Source organism: Phalangium opilio, unplaced genomic scaffold (genome assembly GCF_054372755.1).
Source record: "Phalangium opilio isolate 3A_F unplaced genomic scaffold, DU_Popi_V2 ptg000019l_1, whole genome shotgun sequence".
NCBI classification, from domain to species: domain Eukaryota; kingdom Metazoa; phylum Arthropoda; class Arachnida; order Opiliones; family Phalangiidae; genus Phalangium; species Phalangium opilio.
This window is the reverse complement of record NW_028324152.1, coordinates 7,824,976-7,852,628: the sequence shown is the minus strand read 5'-3', so window position 1 is coordinate 7,852,628 and position 27,653 is coordinate 7,824,976. Positions and strand designations below refer to the sequence as shown.

At 46.1% G+C, this 27,653-nt stretch overlaps 3 non-coding genes across 3 annotated transcripts; all 3 read right to left on the bottom strand.

The window, feature by feature from the left end:
* Positions 1 to 12,799: 12,799 nt before the first annotated feature.
* Positions 12,800 to 12,872, bottom strand: TRNAI-GAU (transfer RNA isoleucine (anticodon GAU)). Its single transcript has one exon. It is a non-coding gene; the product is annotated as a tRNA-Ile (tRNA).
* A 1,985-nt stretch (positions 12,873 to 14,857) lies between these two features.
* On the bottom strand, positions 14,858 to 14,930 carry TRNAD-GUC (transfer RNA aspartic acid (anticodon GUC)). Its single transcript has one exon. It is a non-coding gene; the product is annotated as a tRNA-Asp (tRNA).
* Positions 14,931 to 23,944: 9,014 nt separating this feature from the next.
* Positions 23,945 to 24,017, bottom strand: TRNAK-CUU (transfer RNA lysine (anticodon CUU)). The gene has a single exon. It is a non-coding gene; the product is annotated as a tRNA-Lys (tRNA).
* Between the last annotated feature and the right edge of the window lie 3,636 nt (positions 24,018 to 27,653).

Below are 27,653 nucleotides of genomic sequence, written 5' to 3'. Positions count from 1 at the left end.
TACGTTTGAGATCCCACAACGCCGCTCCCGGGTGGGCTCGAACCACTAACCTATTTGTTAACTGCTGAACGCGCTAACCATTGCGCCACGGAAGCCCAAAAATTAAATGCTCGTCAGGTATTGTGGAAAAACTCTGACATTTTACGTTATATCTGAGACCTCACAACACCGCTCCCGGATGGGCTCGAACCACCAACCTATTGGTTAACAGCCGAACGCGCTAACCATTGAGCCACGGAAGCTCAGAGATTAAATGGTTGTCATGTGTTGTGGATAAGTTATGACTTATGACGTTACATCTGAGACCCTACAACACCTCTCTCGGTTGGGCTCGAACCACCAACCTTTCGGTTAACAGCCGAACGCGCTAACCATTGCGCCAAGGAAGCCCAAAATATAAATGGTCGTCAGGTATTGTGGAAAAACTTTGTCTTTCTACGTTACATTTGAGATCCCACAACACAGCTCCCGGGTGGGCTCGAACCACCACCCTATTGGTTAAAAGCTGAACGCGCTAACCATTCAGCCACGGAAGCTCAGAGATTAAATGGTTGTCAGGTGTTGTGGATAAGTTATGACTTATGACGTTACATCTGAGACCCTACAACACCTCTCTCGGTTGGGCTCGAACCACCAACCTTTCGGTTAACAGCCGAACGCGCTAACCATTGCGCCAAGGAAGCCCAAAATATAAATGGTCGTCAGGTATTGTGGAAAAACTTTGTCTTTCTACGTTACATTTGAGATCCCACAACACAGCTCCCGGGTGGGCTCGAACCACCACCCTATTGGTTAAAAGCTGAACGCGCTAACCATTCAGCCACGGAAGCTCAGAAATTAAATGGTTGTCACGTATTGTGGAAAAACTTTGGCTTTCTACGTTACATTTGAGATCCCACAACACCTCTCCCGGGTGGGCTCGAACCACCAACCTTTCGATTAACAGCTGAACGCGCAAACCATTGTGCCACGGAAGCCCAAAAATTAAATGCTCGTCAGGTATTGTGTAAAAACCTTGACTTTTTACGTCACGTCTGAGACCTCACAACACCGCTCCCGGATGGGCTCGAACCACCAACCTATTGGTTAACAGCCGAACGCGCTAACCATTGCGCCACGGAAGCCCAAAAATTAAACGGTTGTCAGGTATTGTGGAAAAACTTTGGCTTTCTACGTTACATTTGAGACCCCACAACACCTCTCCAGGGTGGGCTCGAACCACCAACCTTTCGATTAACAGCTGAACGCGCTAACCATTGCGCCACGGAAGCCCAAAAATTAGATACTTGTCAGATATTGTGTAAAAACCTTGACTTTTTACGTCACATCTGAGACGTCACAACACCGCTCCTGGATGGGCTCGAACCACCAACCTTTCGGTTAACAGCCGAACGCGCTAACCATTGCGCCACGGAAGCCCAAAAATTAAATGGTCGTCACGTATTGTGGAAAAACTTTGGCTTTCTACGTTACATTTGAGATCCCACAACACCGCTCCCGGGTGGGCTCGAACCACCAACCTATTGGTTAACAGCCGAACGCGTTAACCATTGCGCCACGGAAGCCCAAAAATTAAATGGTCGTCAGGTATTGTGGAAAAACTTTGGCTTTCTACGTTACGTTTGAGATCCCACAACCCCGCTCCCGGGTGGGCTCGAACCACTAAATTATTTGTTAACTGCTGAACGCGCTAACCATTGCGCCACGGAAGCTCAGAAATTAAATGGTTGTCACGTATTGTGGAAAAACTTTGACTTTTTACGTAACATCTGAGACCTCATAGCACCGCTCCCGGGTGTGCTCGAACCACCAACCTTTCTGTTAACAGCCGAACGCGCTAACGATTGCGCCACGGAAGCCCAGAATTTAAATGGTCGTCCGGTATTTTGGAAAAACCTTGACTTTTTACGTCACATCTGAGACGTCACAACACCGCTCCCGGATGGGCTCGAACCACCAACCTATTGGTTAACAGCCGAACGCGCTAACCATTGAGCCACGGAAGCTCAGAAATTAAACTGTTGTCAGGTATTGTGGAAAAACTTTGGCTTTCTACGTTACATTTGAGACCCCACAACACCTCTCCCGGGTGGGCTCGAACCACCAACCTTTCGATTAACAGCTGAACGCGCTAACCATTGTGCCACGGAAGCCCAAAAGTTAAATGCTCGTTAGGTATTGTGTAAAAACCTTGACTTTTTACGTCACATCTGAGACCTCACTACACCGCTCCCGGATGGGCTCGAACCACCAACCTATTGGTTAACAGCCGAACGCGCTAACCATTGCGACACGGAAGCCCAAAAGTTAAATGCTCGTCAGGTATTATGTAAAAACCTTGGCTTTTTACGTCACATCTGAGACCTCACAACACCGCTCCCGGATGGGGTCGAACCACCAACCTATTGGTTAACAGCCGAACGCGCTAACCATTGAGCCACGGAAGCTCAGAAATTAAATTGTTGTCAGGTATTGTGGAAAAACTTTGGCTTTCTACGTTACATTTGAGACCCCACAACACCTCTCCCGGGTGGGCTCGAACCACCAACCTTTCGATTAACAGCTGAACGCGCTAACCATTGTGCCACGGAAGCCCAAAAATTAAATGCTCGTCAGGTATTGTGTAAAAACCTTGACTTTTTACGTCACATCTGAGACCTCACAACACCGCTCCCGGATGGGCTCGAACCACCAACCTATTGGTTAACAGCCGAACGCACAAACCATTGCGCCACGGAAGCCCAAAAGTTAAATGCTCGTCAGGTATTGTGTAAAAACCTTGACTTTTTACGTCACATCTGAGACCTCACAACACCGCTTCCGGATGGGCTCGAACCACCAACCTATTGGTTAACAGCCGAACGCGCTAACCATTGCGCCACGGAAGCCCAAAAGTTAAATGCTTGTTAGGTATTGTGGAAAAACCTTGACTTTTTACGTCACATCTGAGACCTCACAACACCGCTCCCGGATGGGCTCTAACCACCAACCTATTGGTTAACAGCCGAACGCGCTAACCATTGAGCCACGAAAGCTCAGAAATTAAATGGTCGTCACGTATTGTGGAAAAACTCTGACATTTTACGTCACTTCTGAGACCTCACAACACCGCTCCCGGATGGGCTCGAACCACCACCCTATTGGTTAACAGCCGAACGCGCTAACCATTGAGCCACGGAAGCCCAAAAGTTAAATACTCGTCAGGTATTGTGTAAAAACCTTGACTTCTTACGTCACATCTGAGACCTCACGACACCGCTCCCGGATGGGCTCGAACCACCAACCTATTGGTTAACAGCCGAACGCGCTAACCATTGTGCCACGGAAGCCCAAAAGTTTAATGCTCGTCAGGTATTGTGTAAAAACCTTGACTTTTTACGTCACATCTGAGACCTCACAACACCGCTCCCGGATGGGCTCGAACCACCAACCTATTGCTTAACAGCCGAACGCGCTAACCATTGCGCCACGGAAGCCCAAAAGTTAAATACTCGTCAGGTATTGTTTAAAAACCTTGACTATTTACGTCACATCTGAGACCTCACAACACCGCTCCCGGATGGGCTCGAACTACCAACCTATTGGTTAACAGCCGAACGCGCTAACCATTGAGCCACGGAAGCTCAGAAATTAAATGGTTGTCAGGTGTTGTGGAAAAACTTTGGCTTTCTACGTTACATTTGAGACCCCACAACACCTCTCCCGGGTGGGCTCGAACCACCAACCTTTCGATTAACAGCTGAGCGCGCTAACCATTGCGCCACGGAATCCCAAAAATTAAATGCTCGTCAGGTATTGTGTAAAAACCTTGACTTTTTACGTCACATCTGAGACCTCACAACACCGCTCCCGGATGGGCTCGAACCACCAACCTATTGGTTAACAGCCGAACGCGCTAACCATTGCGCCACGGAAGCCCAAAAATTAAATGGTCGTCAGGTATTGTGGAACAATTTTGGCTTTCTACGTTACATTTGAGATCACACAACACCGCTCCCGGGTGGGCTCGAACCACCAACCTATTGGTTAACAGCCGAACGCGCTAACCATTGCGCCAAGGAAGCCCAAAATTTAAATGCTCGTCAGGTATTGTGAAAAAACCTTGACTTTTTACGTCACATCTGAGACCTCACAACACCGCTCCCGGATGGGCTCGAACCACCAACCTATTGCTTAACAGCCGAACGCGCTAACCATTGCGCCACGGAAGCCCAAAAGTTAAATACTCGTCAGGTATTGTGTAAAAACCTTGACTTCTTACGTCACATCTGAGACCTCACAACACCGCTCCCGGATGCGCTCGAACCACCAACCTATTGGTTAACAGCCGAACGCGCTAACCATTGCGCCACGGAAGCCCAAAAGTTAAATGCTCGTCAGGTATTGTGTAAAAACCTTGACTATTTACGTCACATCTGAGACCTCACAACACCGCTCCCGGATGGGCTCGAACTACCAACCTATTGGTTAACAGCCGAACGCGCTAACCATTGAGCCACGGAAGCTCAGAAATTAAATGGTTGTCAGGTGTTGTGGAAAAACTTTGGCTTTCTACGTTACATTTGAGACCCCACAACACCTCTCCCGGGTGGGCTCGAACCACCAACCTTTCGATTAACAGCTGAACGCGCTAACCATTGCGCCACGGAATCCCAAAAATTAAATGCTCGTCAGGTATTGTGTAAAAACCTTGACTTTTTACGTCACATCTGAGACCTCACAAAACCGCTACCGGATGGGCTCGAACCACCAACCTACTGGTTAACAGCCGAACGCGCTAACCATTGCGCCACGGAAGCCCAAAAGTTAAATACTCGTCAGGTATTGTGTAAAAACCTTGACTTCTTACGTCACATCTGAGACCTCACAACACCGCTCCCGGATGGGCTCGAACCACCAACCTATTGGTTAACAGCCGAACGCGCTAAACATTGCGCCACGGAAGCCCAAATGTTAAATGCTCGTCAGGTATTGTGTAAAAACCTTGACTTTTTACGTCACATCTGAGACCTCACAACACCGCTCCCGGATGGGCTCGAACCACCAACCTATTGGTTAACAGCCGAACGCGCTAACCATTGCGCCACGGAAGCCCAAAAGTTAAATGCTCGTCAGGTATTGTGTAAAAACCTTGATTTTTTACGTCAAATCTGAGACCTCACAACACCGCTCCCTGATGGGGTCGAACCACCAACCTATTGGTTAACAGCCGAACGCGCTAACCATTGCGCCACGGAAGCCCAAAAATTAAATGGTCGTCATTTATTGTGCAAAAACTTTGGCTTTCTACGTTACATTTGAGATCCCACATCACCGCTCCCGGGTGGGCTCGAACCACCAACCTATTGGTTAACAGCCGAACGCGCTAACCATTGAGCCACGGAAGCTCAGAAATTAAATGGTTGTCAGGTATTGTGGAAAAACTTTGACTTTTTACGTCACATCTGAGACCTCACAACACCGCTCCCGGATGGGCTCGAACCACCAACCTTTCGGTTAACAGCCGAACGCGCTAACCATTGCGCCACGGACGCCCAAAAAAAATGGTCGTCAGGTATTGTGGAAAAACTTTGGCTTTCTACGTTACATTTGAGATCACACAACACCGCTCCCTGGTGGGCTCGAACCACCAACCTATTGGTTAACAGCCGAACGCGCTAACCATTGCGCCACGGAAGCCCAAAAATTAAATGGTCGTCAGGTATTGTGGAAAAACTTTGGCTTTCTACGTTACATTTGAGATCACATAACACCGCTCCCGGGTGGGCTCGAACCACCAACCTATTGGTAACAGCTGATCGCGCTAACCATTGCGCCACGGAAGCCCAAAAATTAAATGCTCGTCAGGTATTGTGGAAAAACTCTGACATTTTACGTTACATCTGAGACGTCACAACACCGCTCCCGGGAGGGCTCGAACCACCAACCTTTCGGTTAACAGCTGAACGCGCTGACCATTGCGCCACTGAAGCCCAAAAATTAAATTTTCGTCAGGTATTGAGGTAAAACTTTGACTTTTTACTTCACATCCTAGACCTCACAACACCGCTCCCGGATGGGCTCCAACCAACAAACTTTCGATTGACAGCCGAACGCGCTAACCATTGAGCCACGGAAGCTCTGAAATTAAATGGTTGTCACGTATTGTGGAAAAGTTTTGACTTTTTACGCTACATCTGAGACCCCACAACACCTCTACCGGGTGGGCTCGAACCACCAACCTTTCGATTAACAGCTGAACGCGCTAACCATTGCGCCACGGAAGTCCAAAAATTAAATGTTCGTCAGGTATTGTGGAAAAACTCTGACATTTTACGTTACATCTGAGACATCACAACACCGCTCCCGGATGGGCTAGAACCTCCAACCTATTGGTTAACAGCCGAACGCGCTAACCATTGAGCCACGGAAGCTCAGAAATTAAATGGTTGTCAGGTATTGTTGAAAATTACGACTTTTCACGCTTCATCTGAGACCTCACAACACCTCTCACGGGTGGGCTCGAATACCAACCTTTCGATTAACAGCTGAACGCGCTAACCATTGCGCCACGGAAGCCCAAAAATTAAATGCTCGTCAGGTATTGTGGAAAAACTCTGACATTTTACGTTACATCTGAGACGTCACAACACCGCTCCCGGGAGGGCTCGAACCACCAACCTTTCGGTTAACAGCTGAACGCGCTGACCATTGCGCCACTGAAGCCCAAAAACTAAATTTTCGTCAGGTATTGAGGTAAAACCTTGTCTTTTTACTTCACATCTGAGACCTCACAACACCGCTCCTGGATGGGCTCGAACCACCAACCTTTCGGTTAACAGCCGAACGCGCTAACCATTCGCCACGGACGCCCAAAAATTAAATGGTCGTCAGGTATTGTGGAAAAACTTTGGCTATTTACGTTACATTTGAGATCCAAAAACACCGCTCCCGGGTGGGCTCGAACCACCAACCTATTGGTTAACAGCCGAACGCGCTAACCATTGAGCCACGGAAGATCAGAAATTAAATGGTTGTCACGTATTGTGGAAAAGTTTTGACTTTTAACGCTACATCTGAGACCCCACAACACCTCTTCCGGTGGGCTCGAACCACCAACCTTTCGATTAAGTGCTCGACGCGCTAATTATTGCGCCACGGAAGGCCAAAAATTAAATGTTCGTCAGGTATTGTGGAAAAACTCTGACATTTTACGTAACATCTGGGACGTCACAACACCGCTCCCGGATGGGCTCGAACCACCAACCTTTCGGTTAACAGCCGAACGCGCTAGCCATTGCGCCACGGACGCCCAAAAATTAAATGGTTGTCAGGTTTTGTTGAAAAGTTACGACTTTTCACGCTACATCTGAGACCCCACAAAACCTCTCTTTTGGGCTCGAACCACCAACCTTTCGGTTAACAGCTGAACGCGCTAACCATTGCGCCACGGAAGCCCAAAAATTAAATGGTCGTCAGGTATTGTGGAAAAACTTTGGCTATTTACGTTACATTTGAGATCCAAAAACACCGCTCCCGGGTGGGCTCGAACCACCAAGCTAATGGTTAACAGCCGAACGCGCTAACCATTGAGCCACGAAAGATCAGAAAATAAATGGTTATCACGTATTATGGAAAAAGTTTGACTTTTCACGCTACATCTGAGACCTCACAACACCTCTCCCGGGTGGGCTCGAACCACCAACCTTTCCATAAACAGCTGAACGCGCTAACCATTGCGCCACGGAAGCCCAAAAAATAAATGCTCGTCAGGTATTGAGGTAAAACTTTAACTTTTTACTTCACATCCGAGACCTCACAACACCGCTCCCGGATGGGCTCGAACCACCAACCTTTCGATTAACAGCCGAACGCGCTAACCATTGAGCCACGGAAGCTCAGAAATTGAATGGTTGTCACGTATTGTGGAAAAGTTTTGACTTTTTACGCTACATCTGAGACCCCACATCACCTCTTCCGGGTGGGCTCGAACCACCAACCTTTCGATTAACAGCTGAACGCGCTAACCATTGCGCCACGGAAGCCCAAAAATTAAATGTTCGTCAGGTATTGTGGAAAAACTCTGACATTTTACGTTACATCTGAGACATCACAACACCGCTCCCGGATGGGCTAGAACCACCAACCTATTGGTTAACAGCCGAACGCGCTAACCATTGAGCCACGGAAGCTCAGAAATTAAATGGTTGTCAGGTATTGTTGAAAAGTTACGACTTTTCACGCTACATCTGAGACCCCACAAAACCTCTCTCGTTTGGGCTCGAACCACCAACCTTTCGGTTAACAGCTGAACGCGCTGACCATTGCGCCACTGAAGCCCAAAAATTAAATTTTCGTCAGGTATTGAGGTAAAACTTTGACTTTTTACTTCACATCTGAGGCCTCACAACACCGCTCCCGGATGGGCTCGAACCACCAACCTTTCGGTTAACAGCCGAATGCGCTAACCATTCGCCACGGACGCCCAAAAATTAAATGGTCGTCAGGTATTGTGGAAAAATTTTGGCTATTTACGTTACATTTGAGATCCAAAAACACCGCTCCCGGATGGGCTCGAACCACCAACCTATTGGTTAACAGCCGAACGCGCTAACCATTGAGCCACGAAAGATCAGAAAATAAATGGTTATCACGTATTATGGAAAAAGTTTGACTTTTCACGCTACATCTGAGACCTCACAACACCGCTCCCGGATGGGCTCGAACCACCAACCTTTCGATTAACAGCCGAACGCGCTAACCATTGAGCCACGGAAGCTCAGAAATTGAACGGTTGTCACGTATTGTGGAAAAGTTTTGACTTTTTACGCTACATCTGAGACCCCACATCACCTCTTCCGGGTGGGCTCGAACCACCAACCTTTCGATTAACAGCTGAACGCGCTAACCATTGCGCCACGGAAGCCCAAAAATTAAATGTTCGTCAGGTATTGTGGAAAAACTCTGACATTTTACGTTACATCTGAGACATCACAACACCGCTCCCGGATGGGCTAGAACCACCAACCTATTGGTTAACAGCCGAACGCGCTAACCATTGAGCCACGGAAGCTCAGAAGTTAAATGGTTGTCAGGTATTGTTGAAAAGTTACGACTTTTCACGCTACATCTGAGACCCCACAAAACCTCTCTCGTTTGGGCTCGAACCACCAACCTTTCGGTTAACAGCTGAACGCGCTGACCATTGCGCCACTGAAGCCCAAAAATTAAATTTTCGTCAGGTATTGAGGTAAAACTTTGACTTTTTACTTCACATCTGAGGCCTCACAACACCGCTCCCGGATGGGCTCGAACCACCAACCTTTCGGTTAACAGCCGAATGCGCTAACCATTGAGCCACGAAAGCTCAGAAAATAAATGGTTGTCACGTATTGTGGAAAAGTTTTGACTTTTTACGCTACATATGAGACCCAACAACACCTCTCCCGGGTGGGCTCGAACCACCAAACTTTCGATTAACAGCTGAACGCGCTAACCATTGCGCCACGCAAGCCCAACAATTAAATGTTCGTCAGGTATTGTGGAAAAACTCTGACATTTTACGTTACATCTGAGACGTCACAACACTTCTCCCGGATAGGCTCGAACCACCAACCAATTGGTTAACAGCCGAACGCGCTAACCATTGAGCCACAGAAGCTCAGAAATTAAATGGTTGTTAGGTTTTGTGGATAAGTTATGACTTTTTACGTTACATCTTAGACCCTACAACACCTCTCCCAGGTGGGCTCGAACCACCATCCTTTCGGTTAACAGCCGAACGCGCTAACCATTGCGCCAAGGAAGCCCAAAAATTAAATGGTTGTCACGTATTGTGGAAAAGTTTTGACTTTTAACGCTACATCTGAGACCCCACAACACCTCTTACGGGTGGGCTCGAACCACCAACCTTTCGATTAAGAGCTGGACGCGCTAATTACTGCGCCACGGAAGCCCAAAAATTAAATGTTCGTCAGGTATTGTGGAAAAACTCTGACATTTTACGTAACATCTGAGACGTCACAACACCGCTCCCGGATGGGCTCGAACCACCAACCTTTCGGTTAACAGCCGAACGCGCTAGCCATTGCGCCACGGATGCCCAAAAATTAAATGGTTGTCAGGTATTTTTGAAAAGTTACGACTTTTCACGCTTCATCTGAGACCCCACAAATCCTCTCTCGTTTGGGCTCGAACCACCAACCTTTCGGTTAACAGCTGAACGCACTAACCATTGCGCCACGGAAGCCCAAAAATTAAATGGTCGTCAGGTATTGTAGAAAAACTTTGGCTATTTACGTTACATTTGAGATCCAAAAACACCGCTCCCGGGTGGGCTCGAACCACCAAGCTATTGGTTAACAGCCTAACGCGCTAACCATTGAGCCACGAAAGATCAGAAAATAAATGGTTATCACGTATTATGGAAAAATTTTGACTTTTCACGCTACATCTGAGACCTAACAACACCTCTCCCGGGTGGGCTCGAACCACCAACCTTTCGGTTAACAGCCGAATGCGCTAACCATTCGCCACGGACGCCCAAAAATTAAATGGTCGTCAGGTATTGTGGAAAAATTTTGGCTATTTACGTTACATTTGAGATCCAAAAACACCGCTCCCGGGTGGGCTCGAACCACCAACCTATTGGTTAACAGCCGAACGCGCTAACCATTGAGCCACGAAAGATCAGAAAATAAATGGTTATCACGTATTATGGAAAAAGTTTGACTTTTCACGCTACATCTGAGACCTCACAACACCGCTCCCGGATGGGCTCGAACCACCAACCTTTCGATTAACAGCCGAACGCGCTAACCATTGAGCCACGGAAGCTCAGAAATTGAATGGTTGTCACGTATTGTGGAAAAGTTTTGACTTTTTACGCTACATCTGAGACCCCACATCACCTCTTCCGGGTGGGCTCGAACCACCAACCTTTCGATTAACAGCTGAACGCGCTAACCATTGCGCCACGGAAGCCCAAAAATTAAATGTTCGTCAGGTATTGTGGAAAAACTCTGACATTTTACGTTACATCTGAGACATCACAACACCGCTCCCGGATGGGCTAGAACCACCAACCTATTGGTTAACAGCCGAACGCGCTAACCATTGAGCCACGGAAGCTCAGAAGTTAAATGGTTGTCAGGTATTGTTGAAAAGTTACGACTTTTCACGCTACATCTGAGACCCCACAAAACCTCTCTCGTTTGGGCTCGAACCACCAACCTTTCGGTTAACAGCTGAACGCGCTGACCATTGCGCCACTGAAGCCCAAAAATTAAATTTTCGTCAGGTATTGAGGTAAAACTTTGACTTTTTACTTCACATCTGAGGCCTCACAACACCGCTCCCGGATGGGCTCGAACCACCAACCTTTCGGTTAACAGCCGAATGCGCTAACCATTGAGCCACGAAAGCTCAGAAAATAAATGGTTGTCATGTATTGTGGAAAAGTTTTGACTTTTTACGCTACATATGAGACCCAACAACACCTCTCCCGGGTGGGCTCGAACCACCAAACTTTCGATTAACAGCTGAACGCGCTAACCATTGCGCCACGCAAGCCCAACAATTAAATGTTCGTCAGGTATTGTGGAAAAACTCTGACATTTTACGTTACATCTGAGACGTCACAACACTTCTCCCGGATAGGCTCGAACCACCAACCAATTGGTTAACAGCCGAACGCGCTAACCATTGAGCCACAGAAGCTCAGAAATTAAATGGTTGTTAGGTTTTGTGGATAAGTTATGACTTTTTACGTTACATCTTAGACCCTACAACACCTCTCCCAGGTGGGCTCGAACCACCATCCTTTCGGTTAACAGCCGAACGCGCTAACCATTGCGCCAAGGAAGCCCAAAAATTAAATGGTTGTCACGTATTGTGGAAAAGTTTTGACTTTTAACGCTACATCTGAGACCCCACAACACCTCTTACGGGTGGGCTCGAACCACCAACCTTTCGATTAAGAGCTGGACGCGCTAATTACTGCGCCACGGAAGCCCAAAAATTAAATGTTCGTCAGGTATTGTGGAAAAACTCTGACATTTTACGTAACATCTGAGACGTCACAACACCGCTCCCGGATGGGCTCGAACCACCAACCTTTCGGTTAACAGCCGAACGCGCTAGCCATTGCGCCACGGATGCCCAAAAATTAAATGGTTGTCAGGTATTTTTGAAAAGTTACGACTTTTCACGCTTCATCTGAGACCCCACAAATCCTCTCTCGTTTGGGCTCGAACCACCAACCTTTCGGTTAACAGCTGAACGCACTAACCATTGCGCCACGGAAGCCCAAAAATTAAATGGTCGTCAGGTATTGTAGAAAAACTTTGGCTATTTACGTTACATTTGAGATCCAAAAACACCGCTCCCGGGTGGGCTCGAACCACCAAGCTATTGGTTAACAGCCTAACGCGCTAACCATTGAGCCACGAAAGATCAGAAAATAAATGGTTATCACGTATTATGGAAAAATTTTGACTTTTCACGCTACATCTGAGACCTAACAACACCTCTCCCGGGTGGGCTCGAACCACCAACCTTTCGGTTAACAGCCGAATGCGCTAACCATTCGCCACGGACGCCCAAAAATTAAATGGTCGTCAGGTATTGTGGAAAAATTTTGGCTATTTACGTTACATTTGAGATCCAAAAACACCGCTCCCGGGTGGGCTCGAACCACCAACCTATTGGTTAACAGCCGAACGCGCTAACCATTGAGCCACGAAAGATCAGAAAATAAATGGTTATCACGTATTATGGAAAAAGTTTGACTTTTCACGCTACATCTGAGACCTCACAACACCGCTCCCGGATGGGCTCGAACCACCAACCTTTCGATTATCAGCCGAACGCGCTAACCATTGAGCCACGGAAGCTCAGAAATTGAATGGTTGTCACGTATTGTGGAAAAGTTTTGACTTTTTACGCTACATCTGAGACCCCACATCACCTCTTCCGGGTGGGCTCGAACCACCAACCTTTCGATTAACAGCTGAACGCGCTAACCATTGCGCCACGGAAGCCCAAAAATTAAATGTTCGTCAGGTATTGTGGAAAAACTCTGACATTTTACGTTACATCTGAGACATCACAACACCGCTCCCGGATGGGCTAGAACCACCAACCTATTGGTTAACAGCCGAACGCGCTAACCATTGAGCCACGGAAGCTCAGAAGTTAAATGGTTGTCAGGTATTGTTGAAAAGTTACGACTTTTCACGCTACATCTGAGACCCCACAAAACCTCTCTCGTTTGGGCTCGAACCACCAACCTTTCGGTTAACAGCTGAACGCGCTGACCATTGCGCCACTGAAGCCCAAAAATTAAATTTTCGTCAGGTATTGAGGTAAAACTTTGACTTTTTACTTCACATCTGAGGCCTCACAACACCGCTCCCGGATGGGCTCGAACCACCAACCTTTCGGTTAACAGCCGAATGCGCTAACCATTGAGCCACGAAAGCTCAGAAAATAAATGGTTGTCACGTATTGTGGAAAAGTTTTGACTTTTTACGCTACATATGAGACCCAACAACACCTCTCCCGGGTGGGCTCGAACCACCAAACTTTCGATTAACAGCTGAACGCGCTAACCATTGCGCCACGCAAGCCCAACAATTAAATGTTCGTCAGGTATTGTGGAAAAACTCTGACATTTTACGTTACATCTGAGACGTCACAACACTTCTCCCGGATAGGCTCGAACCACCAACCAATTGTTCAACAGCCGAACGCGCTAACCATTGAGCCACAGAAGCTCAGAAATTAAATGGTTGTTAGGATTTGTGGATAAGTTATGACTTTTTACGTTACATCTTAGACCCTACAACACCTCTCCCAGGTGGGCTCGAACCACCATCCTTTCGGTTAACAGCCGAACGCGCTAACCATTGCGCCAAGGAAGCCCAAAAATTAAATGGTTGTCACGTATTGTGGAAAAGTTTTGACTTTTAACGCTACATCTGAGACCCCACAACACCTCTTCCGGGTGGGCTCAAACCACCAACCTTTCGATTAAGAGCTGGACGCGCTAATTACTGCGCCACGGAAGCCCAAAAATTAAATGTTCGTCAGGTATTGTGGAAAAACTCTGACATTTTACGTAACATCTGAGACGTCACAACACCGCTCCCGGATGGGCTCGAACCACCAACCTTTCGGTTAACAGCCGAACGCGCTAGCCATTGCGCCACGGACGCCCAAAAATTAAATGGTTGTCAGGTATTGTTGAAAAGTTACGACTTTTCACGCTACATCTGAGACCCCACAAATCCTCTCTCGTTTGGGCTCGAACCACCAACCTTTCGGTTAACAGCTGAACGCACTAACCATTGCGCCACGGAAGCCCAAAAATTAAATGGTCGTCAGGTATTGTAGAAAAACTTTGGCTATTTACGTTACATTTGAGATCCAAAAACACCGCTCCCGGGTGGGCTCGAACCACCAAGCTATTGGTTAACAGCCGAACGCGCTAACCATTGAGCCACGAAAGACCAGAAAATAAATGGTTATCACGTATTATGGAAAAAGTTTGACTTTTCACGCTACATCTGAGACCTCACAACACCTCTCCCGGGTGGGCTCGAACCACCAACCTTTCGATTAACAGCTGAACGCGCTAACCATTGCGCCACGGAAGCCCAAAAATTAAATGCTCGTCAGGTATTGTGGAAAAACTCTCACATTTTACGTTACATCTGAGACGTCACAACACCGCTCCCGGGTGGGCTCGAACCACCAACCTTTCGGTTAACAGCTGAACGCGCTGACCATTGCGCCACTGAAGCCCAAAAATTAAATTTTCGTCAGCTATTGAGGTAAAACTTTGACTTTTTACTTCACATCCGAGACCTCACAACACCGCTCCCGCATGGGATCGAACCACCAACCTTTCGATTGACAGCCGAACGCGCTAACCATTGAGCCACGGAAGCTCAGAAATTAAATGGTTGTCAGGTATTGTGGAAAAACTCTGACATTTTACGTTACATCTGAGACATCACAACACCGCTCCCGGATGGGCTAGAACCTCCAACCTATAGGTTAACAGCCGAACGCGCTAACCATTGAGCCACGGAAGCCCAGAAATTAAATGGTTGTCAGGTATTGTTGAAAAGTTACGACTTTTCAAGCTACATCTGAGACCCCACAAAACCTCTCTCGTTTGGGCTCGAACCACCAACCTTTCGGTTAACAGCTGAACGCGCTGACCATTGCGCCACTGAAGCCCAAAAATTAAATTTTCGTCAGGTATTGAGGTAAAACTTTGACTTTTTACTTCACATCTGAGGCCTCAAAACACCGCTACCGGATGGGCTCGAACCACCAACCTTTCGGTTAACAGCCGAACGCGCTAACCATTGCGCCACGGACGCCCAAAAAAAATGGTCGTCAGGTATTGCGGAAAAACTTTGGCTATTTACGTTACATTTGAGATCCAAAAACACCGCTCCCGGGTGGGCTCGAACCACCAAGCTATTGGTTAACAGCCGAACGCGCTAACCATTGAGCCACGAATGATCAGAAAATAAATGGTTATCACGTATTATGGAAAAAGTTTGACTTTTCACGCTTCATCTGAGACCTCACAACACCTCTCCCGGGTGGGCTCGAATACCAACCTTTCGATTAACAGCTGAACGCGCTAACCATTGCGCCACGGAAGCCCAAAAATTAAATGCTCGTCAGGTATTGTGGAAAAACTCTGACATTTTACGTTACATCTGAGACGTCACAACACCGCTCCCGGGAGGGCTCGAACCACCAACCTTTCGGTTAACAGCTGAACGCGCTGACCATTGCGCCACTGAAGCCCAAAAATTAAATTTTCGTCAGGTATTGAGGTAAAACCTTGTCTTTTTACTTCACATCTGAGACCTCACAACACCGCTCCCGGATGGGCTCGAACCACCAACCTTTCGGTTAACAGCCGAACGCGCTAACCTTTCGCCACGGACGCCCAAAAATGAAATGGTAGTCAGGTATTGTGGAAAAACTTTGGCTATTTACGTTACATTTGAGATCCAAAAACACCGCTCCCGGGTGGGCTCGAACCACCAACCTATTGGTTAACAGCCGAACGCGCTAACCATTGAGCCACGGAAGATCAGAAATTAAATGGTTGTCACGTATTGTGGAAAAGTTTTGACTTTTAACGCTACATCTGAGACCCCACAACACCTCTTCCGGGTGGGCTCGAACCACCAACCTTTCGATTAAGTGCTCGACGCCCTAATTATTGCGCCACGGAAGGCCAAAAATTAAATGTTCGTCAGGTATTGTGGAAAAACTCTGACATTTTACGTAACATCTGAGACGTCACAACACCGCTCCCGGATGGGCTCGAACCACCAACCTTTCGGTTAACAGCCGAACGCGCTAGCCATTGCGCCACGGACGCCCAAAAATTAAATGGTTTACAGGTTTTGTTGAAAAGTTACGACTTTTCACGCTACATCTGAGACCCCACAAAACCTCTCTTTTGGGCTCGAACCACCAACCTTTCGGTTAACAGCTGAACGCGCTAACCATTGCGCCACGGAAGCCCAAAAATTAAATGGTCGTCAGGTATTGTGGAAAAACTTTGGCTATTTACGTTACATTTGAGATCCAAAAACACCGCTCCCGGGTGGGCTCGAACCACCAAGCTATTGGTTAACAGCCGAACGCGCTAACCATTGAGCCACGAAAGATCAGAAAATAAATGGTTATAACGTATTATGGAAAAAGTTTGACTTTTCACGCTACATATGAGACCTCACAACACCTCTCCCGGGTGGGCTCGAACCACCAACCTTTCGATTAACAGCTGAACGCGCTAACCATTGCGCCACGGAAGCCCAAAAAATAAATGCTCGTCAGGTATTGAGGTAAAACTCTGACATTTTACGTTACATCTGAGACATCACAACACCGCTCCCGGATGGGCTAGAACCACCAACCTATTGGTTAACAGCCGAAAGCGCTAACCATTGAGCCACGGAAGCTCAGAAATTAAATGGTTGTCAGGTATTGTTGAAAAGTTACGACTTTTCACGCTACATCTGAGACCCCACAAAACCTCTCTCGTTTGGGCTCGAACCACCAACCTTTCGGTTAACAGCTGAACGCGCTGACCATTGCGCCACTGAAGCCCAAAAATTAAATGTTCGTCAGGTATTGTGGAAAAACTCTGACATTTTACGTTACATCTGAGACGTCACAACACTTCTCCCGGATGGGCTCGAACCACCAACCTATTGGTTAATAGCCGAACGCGCTAACCATTGCGCCACTGAAGCCCAAAAATTAAATTTTCGTCAGGTATTGAGGTAAAACTCTGACATTTTACGTTACATCTGAGACGTCACAACACTTCTCCCGGATAGGCTCGAACCACCAACCAATTGGTTAACAGCCGAACGCGCTAACCATTGAGCCACAGAAGCTCAGAAATTAAATGGTTGTTAGGTTTTGTGGATAAGTGTGACATTATGCTTTGTATTATTAGTAGGCCAGTTTATGAACAGCCCCATATTAGCTTAATGTCTATTATTTATCTAATCTCTCGTGTATAAAAAGGCCCCCTCTCTGTGTTAAAAATTCAGTCTATCTCGGATCTCGATCATATATAAATCATTGTAAATAAAACCATAGTTTTAAAGTATCAACTCCTGTGTAGTCGTACAAACACACAACATGGTGTCAGAAGTTCGTTAATGTGGTATTTAGTCGCGCGATATCACGGTTAGCTTTAATTCGTTAATCAGTAATCGACTAGATTTGCGGTCTACCTCGACACGGAAAATGCAGAACGCCGCAGCCTTTCAAGTGCAACCGCCTTGCCAATTCAACTTTTCGAATTCCAATGAGAGGCCCCGATGGAGGAGGAGGTTCGAGAGATTCAGATCCGCGTCCGGTCTTAGTTCCAAGACAGGAGAGGAACAAGTCAACGCGTTAATATACATGATGGGCGACAAAGCTGATGACGTATTCTTGTCATTTACGTTTGCCACCGATGCAGAGAAGTCTGACTTCAATGTCGTTATGAATAAATTCGAAGGACATTTCATTCTCCGGAGGAACGTTATCTACGAGCGAGCAACCTTCAACTCACGAGTTCAGCAAGATGGCGAACCGGTAGAAGAGTTTATCACCGCGTGTCGAGCCCAGATTGAGAAATGTGCCTACGGAACTCTCCAAGACGAATTGCTGAGAGACCGAATAGTAGTCGGGGTGCGAGACAAAGCCCTGTCGGAAAAAATGCAATTAGACGGAAACCTTACACTGGAGAAACCGATCTCAACCGCCCGCCATGCCGAAGAAGTTCGCCGACAACAACAAGAATTAAACGCAGGAAGTTATAAAAACGGAACTCCGGCTGTTGTCGAAAAGCTTGGCTCTCGAAACACCTCTCAGACGAAGGAGAACAGGCGACCAAGAGCAACTCATCCTTCAAGACCAATTCAACGCGATCACAAGGTTACTTCAGATACCTGCAAGAAATGCGGAATGTTCGAGAAACACAATCGAGAGCGATGCCCAGCATATAGAGCAGTTTGCAGGAAGTGTAAGAAGATTGGCCGCTACGAGCGTGTGTGTCAAAGGTTAACCACCAACTACAATCGTGAGGTCACATCGCAAATGATCTCTGTGGATGATGATGACTCAACGCCAATGGATACGTTCTTGGGAAAAGTCAGCAGCGACGAGATACAAGATCGTTGGATGGTAAACATTAGGATTAATGCAAAACAAGTTCAATTCAAGATAGATACCGGCGCGGACGTTTGCGTATTACCAGACTCGCTGTACAAGGCGAAATTTCAAGACTTAGCACTGAATAAATCTGACCGACGTCTGTTTGGACCAGGGAAGACCTTGATTAACTGCAAAGGTTTCATTGAAGCCTACCTGTCAAGTAGAGATACCACCATCCATGACAAGGTCTATGTCATCGACCAATTGCAAGTTCCACTTCTAAGCCTCAGAGCAAGTGAAGACCTGAAAATAGTTCAAAGAATCGATGAGCTGCAACTCACGGAGACGAGTATAAGACCAAAGGACCATTATCCTCAACTATTTACCGGCTTAGGACGAGTCAAACGAAGCTACAAACTGAAGCTGAAACCGAACGCAGTACCGTATGCAGTGACGACTCCACGTCGAGTTGCGATTCCTTTGATGTCACAAGTCGAAGCTGAATTGAAACGAATGGTGGACTTGGGAGTAATCCGGAGAGTCGAGGACCCCACAGACTGGTGCGCTCCCATGGTGGTCGTGAGAAAGGATTCTGGCGAATTAAGGATATGCGTGGATTATACGCAACTGAATAACTACGTACAACGTGAACGGTACCAGATACCGGCTGTAGACCATACGCTTGGACGACTGGCTGGAGCCGAGATCTTCTCAAAACTTGATTGTAATTCCGGTTATTGGCAGATACCGCTACATCCGGACTCCATATTACTTACGACTTTCATGACGCCATTTGGAAGATATTGCTGCAATTGCCTGCCCTTTGGTTTAACATCTGCATCCGAGCACTACCAAAGCCAAATGTCTTCGTATATTGAAGGCGTCAAGAACACAGTTTGTCATCAGGACGACATTCTAGTATGGGGCAAGGACATGGCCGAACATGATGAAAACCTAAAGGAAGTTCTCGAAAGATTGAAAGACCAAGGAGTCACGCTCAATGAAAGGAAATGCCTCTTTGGAGTCAAAATTCAAATTCAAATTCAAAATGTTTATTTTTTACTTATCATTACATATACAGTTTGCTACGGGGCTAAGTCACATTGTGACTTGTAAGCCCCGTGCCTATCTGCTTAATTTAATACAACAATTTAATTTAAAATATAGATTTAACAATGGTGTATTATAATAATTAGTGTTAAAGATTCATGAAAAAAGAATTAATGAATTTATGTTATATCCACTTAAAATTGAACAGTGGCGTGGTATATTATAAAAAATTTAACAAAAGGATCAAGTTTTTGGGGCACGTAATAGACAGTGCCGGGATCAGTCCAGACGAGGAGAAGGTTCGAGCCATAGTCGAGATGAAATCACCATCTGATGTCGCAGAGCTACGTCGTCTATTAGGAATGGTAAATTATCTTGGAAAGTTCATTCCCCGAATGGCCGAGCAGCTTAAACCACTAAGTAGTCTATTGAGCACCAAGAACAGCTGGATTTGGGGCCCAAGTCAAGAAATGGCCTTCAAATACCTCAAGACGACACTCACAAGCAAGCCTGTTTTGGGTATCTTCGATCCAAGGAAGCCAACAGTAGTATCCGCCGATGCGTCAAGCTATGGGATTGGAGCAATACTTCGACAAGAACAAGCCAATGGAACTTACAAAGTCATTGCCTATGCCTCGAAGACGTTATCCTCGACAGAACAACGCTATGCGCAGATCGAGAACGAGGCGTATGCATTAACGTGGGCATGCCAGCGATTTGAGGATTTCATAACGGGTATAACAATAAAGCTAGAAACTGATCATCAGCCCCTTGTTTCCATATTGCATTCGAAACAACTGGACGATTTATCTCCGAGACTGCAAAGGCTACGTTTACGCATGATGCGATACTCGTACAAGGTCTCCTACGTGCCTGGAAAATCCTTAGTTGCCGCTGATACATTGTCTAGAGCTCCGTTGATAGACGTTGACGACAACGAGCTACAACAAGAAATTTCTGCTCACGTACAGTTAGTAATGATGAACCTACCCACTACAGATCCAAAGCTTGCGGAAATTCTTCATAAACAACAGGAAGATGCTACATGCAGAACATTACAACGTTACCTCGAACATGGATGGCCGGAGAAAAAACGCGTACACAGTAGTTGTAATGACTACTTCAGCTACAGGCATGAAATCACCATCCAAGACGGAATCATCATGAAAGGCAGCAGACTGCTCATTCCAAGTTCCATGCGTCCAGAAATAATGGATCGAATTCATCAAGGTCACATGGGAATCGTCAAATGTCGAGAAAGAGCCAAACAATCCGTCTGGTGGCCTGGAATTTCACGGGAAATCGAAGATAAGGTGAAAAGATGCGAACGATGTCTCAAAGAATCAGTCAACTTTCATGAGCCCTTAAAACCAACAAGCTTACCCGAACGACCATGGCAAGCAGTTGCCATAGATATGCTACATCATGGGGGAAAATGGTACCTGGTCATGATGGACTACTACTCAAAATATCTGGAATTGGCTCGAATGAAAGATCAAACTACAAAAACTGTCATCGAGATCATCGAAGATATATTTGCACGACACGGAATTCCAGAGGTGGTCCGCAGCGATAATGGCACTAATTTATCAGCGACAAGAACCTTGGAATTCATCGCATTCTCCAAGAAATATGGATTTCGATCTATCACGAGCAGCCCAAGATATCCTCAAAGTAATGGGTTCGCAGAAGCAGCAGTAAAGACAGCGAAATCCATTTTAAAGAAATCTGACAACATCCCTTTGGCACTGTTGGCGTACCGATCTACACCGACGTCCAATGGTTTCAGTCCAGCACAAATGCTTATGAGTCGCCATCTCCGAACAACGCTCCCATTACCGTCAAACATGCTTGTCCCGACGATCTTATCAGCAGAACGTATCAAAGAAACATCACTAACGCAGAAAAAAACTCAGAAACGAAATTACGACCAACGCCATAGAGTCAGAGAGCTACACAAATTAGATCTTGGGAAAAGGGTATGGATAACCGATTTACGCAAAGAAGGAACCGTTTTCGAGAAAGCAGAGGAGCCCCGATCATATATAATCGAGACGTCTAAAGGAAGGATTCGAAGAAACCGGTTCCATCTAGTTCCCCTACCGGACAGTCATCAAAATCACGGAATCAAGTCTTTCACTCCGGAATCGAGTATTGGCCCAGAGGACGTCATAGATCCACCAAACATCATTGATCGAGAGGAACCTGTCTCTGAGCCAGCCCACGACAATCATCCATGCAATGCTGAAAACCTTCAAGATACCGACCGAGAGAACTTGCGAGCTGATCCATCTGAGTCCAATACCACGAGGTCACCGGAAAGTACGAATAAGAGAAAGACAAGAAGCAAATTGCCAAAAGACGACAAAGGGACAGTAACACGATCCGGAAGAATCTCAAAGCCATCGACTAAGTTAAATTTATAAAACGCATTCTTATTTGTATAAAAAAAGGGGATGTGACATTATGCTTTATATTATTAGTAGGCCAGTTTATGAACAGCCCCATATTAGCTTAATGTCTATTATTTATCTAATCTCTCGTGTATAAAAAGGCCCCCTCTCTGTGTTAAAAATTCAGTCTACCTCGGACCTCGATCATGTATAAATCATTGTAAATAAAACCATAGTTTTAAAGTATCAACTCCTGTGTAGTCGTACAAACACACAACAATAAGTTATGACTTTTTACGTTACATCTGAGACCCTACAACACCTCTCCCAGGTGGGCTCGAACCACCATCCTTTCGGTTAACAGCCGAACGCGCTAACCATTGCGCCAAGGAAGCCCAAAAATTAAATGGTAGTCAGGTATTGTGGAAAAACTTTGGCTTTCTACGTTACATTTGAGATCCCACAACACCGCTCCCGGGTGGGCTCGAACCACCAACCTTTCGATTAACAGCTGGACGCGCTAATTATTGCGCCACGGAAGCCCAAAAATTAAATGTTCGTCAGGTATTGTGGAAAAACTCTGACATTTTACGTAACATCTGAGACGTCACAACACCGCTCCCGGATGGGCTCGAACCACCAACCTTTCGGTTAACAGCCGAACGCGCTAACCATTGCGCCATGGACGCCCAAAAAAAAATGGTCGTCAGGTATTGTGGAAAAACTTTGGCTTTTTACGTTAAATTAGAGATCCCACAACACCGCTCCCGGGTGGGCTGGAACCACCAACCTTTCGGTTAACAGCCGAACGCGCTAACCATTGCGCAACGGAAGCCCAAATATTAAATGGTCGTCAGGTATTGAGGTAAAACTTTGTCTTTTTACTTCACATCTGAGACCTCACAACACCGCTCCCGGCTGGGCTCGAACCACCACCTTTCGGTTAACAGCCGAACGCGCTAACCATTGCGCCACGGACGCCCAAAAATTAAATGGTCGTCAGGTATTGTGGAAAAACTTTGGCTATTTACGTTACATTTGAGATCCCAAAACACCGCTCCCGGATGGGCTCGAACCACCAACCTTTCGATTAACAGCCGAACGCGCTAACATTGAGCCAGGGAAGCCCAAAAATTAAATGTTCGTCAGGACAATAAATAAAAATGTACCTCAATTTTTAATAACATTTTAAAAATCGACGTTTCACGGCCAAAGAAGCATATTTTGAGTATTTCTACACTATTTTCAAATGTAACCACTGAAACCATTATTTTTATACTTTTTGCTTTAATTCAAGCAATTTAACGATATTCATTCAAAAAACTGTTAAAATTCAATTTTCAATAAGAAATCGTATTCACGGATTTTGTGTCTTGAAGAAGAAAAACCTGCGATTTTTTCGGTACTTTTTTGAATGCATTTTTTTCTGGAGAAATTTTTGACCGAATTCAGCTTAATTCAATATAAAACACTCATTAAAAGTCATTTCATCTCGATTGAACAATAAATAAAAATGTACCTCGATTTTTAATAACATTTTCAAAATCGACGTAACTCGGCCTCAGATATGGCCGTTGCCGAGAGTGCTAGTTAAAAATTCGAATTTAAATTAAGTGAGACAAATTAACCTTCATCTTTATAACCTTGACTTTTTACGTCACATCTGAGACCTCACAACACCGCTCCGGGATGGGGTCGAACCACCAACCTATTGGTTAACAGCCGAACGCGCTAACCATTGAGCCACGGAAGCTCAGAAATTAAATGGTTGTCAGGTATTGTGGAAAACCTTGACTTTTTACGTCACATCTGAGACCTCACAACACCGCTCCCGGATGGGCTCGAACCACCAACCTATTGGTTAAGAGCCGAACGTGCTAACCATTGCGCCACGGAAGCCCAAAAATTAAATGGTCGTCAGGTATTGTGGAAAAACTTTGGCTTTCTACGTTACATTTGAGATCACACAACACCGCTTCCGGGTGGGCTCGAACCACCAACCTATTGGTTAACAGCCGAAGGCGCTAACCATTGCGCCAAGGAAGCCCAAAATTTAAATGCTCGTCAGGTATTGTGTAAAAACCTTGACTTTTTACGTCACATCTGAGACCTCACAACACCGCTCCCGGATGGGCTCGAACCACCAACCTATTGGTTAACAGCCGAACGCGCTAACCATTGCGCCACGGAAGCCCAAAAGTTAAATGCTCGTTAGGTATTGTGTAAAAACCTTGACTTTTTACGTCACATCTGAGACCTCACAACACCGCTCCCGGATGGGCTCGAACCACCAACCTATTGGTTAACAGCCGAACGCGCTAACCATTGCGCCACGGAAGCCCAAAAGTTAATTGCTCGTCAGGTATTATGTAAAAACCTTGACTTTTTACGTCACATCTGAGACCTCACAACACCGCTCCCGCATGGGGTCGAACGACCAACCTATTGGTTAACAGCCGAACGCGCTAACCATTGCGCCACGGAAGCCCAAAAATTAAATGGTCGTCATTTATTGTGCAAAAACTTTGGCTTTCTACGTTACATTTCAGATCCCTCAACACCGCTCTCGGGTGGGCTCGAACCACCAACCTATTGGTTAACAGCCGAACGCGCTAACCATTGCGCCACGGAAGCCCAAAAGTTAAATGCTCGTCAGGTATTGTGTAAAAACCTTGACTTTTTACGTCACATCTGAGACCTCACAACACCGCTCCCGGATGGGCTCGAACCACCAACCTATTGGTTAACAGCCGAAAGCGCTAACCATTGCGCCACGGAAGCCCAAAAGTTAAATGATCGTTAGGTATTGTGTAAAAACCTTGACTTTTTACGTCACATCTGAGACCTCACAACACCGCTCCCGGATGGGCTCGAACCACCAACCTATTGGTTAACAGCCGAACGCGCTAACCATTGCGCCACGGAAGCCCAAAAGTTAAATGCTCGTCAGGTATTATGTAAAAACCTTGACTTTTTACGTCACATCTGAGACCTCACAACACCGCTCCCGGATGGGGTCGAACCACCAACCTATTGGTTAACAGCCGAACGCGCTAACCATTGAGCCACCGAAGCTCAGAAATTAAATGGTTGTCAGCTATTGTGGAAAAACTTTAGCTTTCTACGTTACATTTGAGACCCCACAACACCTTTCCCGGGTGGGCTCGAACCACCCACCTTTCGATTAACAGCTGAACGCGCTAACCATAGCGCCACGGGAGCCCAAAAATTAAATGCTCGTCAGGTATTGTGGAAAACCTTGACTTTTTACGTCACATCTGAGACCTCACAACACGGCTCCCGGATGGGCTCGAACCACCAACCTATTGTTTAACAGCCGAACGCGCTAACCATTGCGCCACGGAAGCCCAAAAATTAAATGGTCGTCATTTATTGTGCTAAAACTTTGGCTTTCTACGTTACATTTCAGATCCCACAACACCGCTCCCGGGTGGGCTCGAACCACCAACCTATTGGTTAACAGCCGAACGCGCTAACCATTGAGCCACGGAAGCTCCGAAATTAAATGGTTGTCAGGTATTGTGGAAAACCTTGACTTTTTACGTCACATCTGAGACCTCACAACACGGCTCCCGAATGGGCTCGAACCACCAACCTATTGGTTAACAGCCGAACGCGCTAACCATTGCGCCACGGAAGCCCAAAAGCTAAATGCTCGTCAGGTATTGTGCAAAAAACTTGACTTTTTACGTCACATCTGAGACCTCACAACACGGCTCCCGGATGGGGTCGAACCACCAACCTATTGGTTAACAGCCGAACGCGCTAACCATTGCGCCACGGAAGCCCAAAAATTAAATGGTCGTCATTTATTGTGCAAAAACTTTGGCTTTCTACGTTACATTTGAGATCCCACAACACCGCTCCCGGGTGGGCTCGAACCACCAACCTATTGGTTAACAGCCGAACGCGCTAACCATTGAGCCACGGAAGCTCAGAAATTAAATGGTTGTCAGGTATTGTGGAAAAACTTTGGCTTTCTACGTTACATTTGAGATCACACAACACCGCTCCCGGGTGGGCTCGAACCACCAACCTATTGGTTAACAGCCGAACGCGCTAACCATTGCGCCACGGAAGCCCAAAAGCTAAATGCTCGTCAGGTATTGTGCAAAAAACTTGACTTTTTACGTCACATCTGAGACCTCACAACACCGCTCCCGGATGGGCTCGAACCACCAACCTATTGGTTAACAGCCGAACGCGCTAACCATTGCGCCACGGAAGCCCAAAAGTTAAATGCTCGTCAGGTATTGTGTAAAAACCTTGACTTTTTACGTCACATCTGAGACCTCACAACACCGCTCCCGGATGGGCTCGAACCACCAACCTATTGGTTAACAGCCGAACGCGCTAACCATTGAGCCACGGAAGCTCAGATAATTAAATTGTTGTCAGGTATTGTGGAAAAACTTTGGCTTTCTACGTTACATTTGAGACCCCACAACACCTCTCCCGTGTGGGCTCGAACCACCAACCTTTCGGTTAACAGCCGAACGCGCTAACCATTGCGCAACGGAAGCCCAAATATTAAATGGTCGTCAGGTATTGAGGTAAAACTTTGTCTTTTTACTTCACATCTGAGACCTCACAACACCGCTCCCGGCTGGGCTCGAACCACCACCTTTCGGTTAACAGCCGAACGCGCTAACCATTGCGCCACGGACGCCCAAAAATTAAATGGTCGTCAGGTATTGTGGAAAAACTTTGGCTATTTACGTTACATTTGAGATCCCAAAACACCGCTCCCGGATGGGCTCGAACCACCAACCTTTCGATTAACAGCCGAACGCGCTAACATTGAGCCAGGGAAGCCCAAAAATTAAATGTTCGTCAGGACAATAAATAAAAATGTACCTCAATTTTTAATAACATTTTAAAAATCGACGTTTCACGGCCAAAGAAGCATATTTTGAGTATTTCTACACTATTTTCAAATGTAACCACTGAAACCATTATTTTTATACTTTTTGCTTTAATTCAAGCAATTTAACGATATTCATTCAAAAAACTGTTAAAATTCAATTTTCAATAAGAAATCGTATTCACGGATTTTGTGTCTTGAAGAAGAAAAACCTGCGATTTTTTCGGTACTTTTTTGAATGCATTTTTTTCTGGAGAAATTTTTGACCGAATTCAGCTTAATTCAATATAAAACACTCATTAAAAGTCATTTCATCTCGATTGAACAATAAATAAAAATGTACCTCGATTTTTAATAACATTTTCAAAATCGACGTAACTCGGCCTCAGATATGGCCGTTGCCGAGAGTGCTAGTTAAAAATTCGAATTTAAATTAAGTGAGACAAATTAACCTTCATCTTTATAACCTTGACTTTTTACGTCACATCTGAGACCTCACAACACCGCTCCGGGATGGGGTCGAACCACCAACCTATTGGTTAACAGCCGAACGCGCTAACCATTGAGCCACGGAAGCTCAGAAATTAAATGGTTGTCAGGTATTGTGGAAAACCTTGACTTTTTACGTCACATCTGAGACCTCACAACAC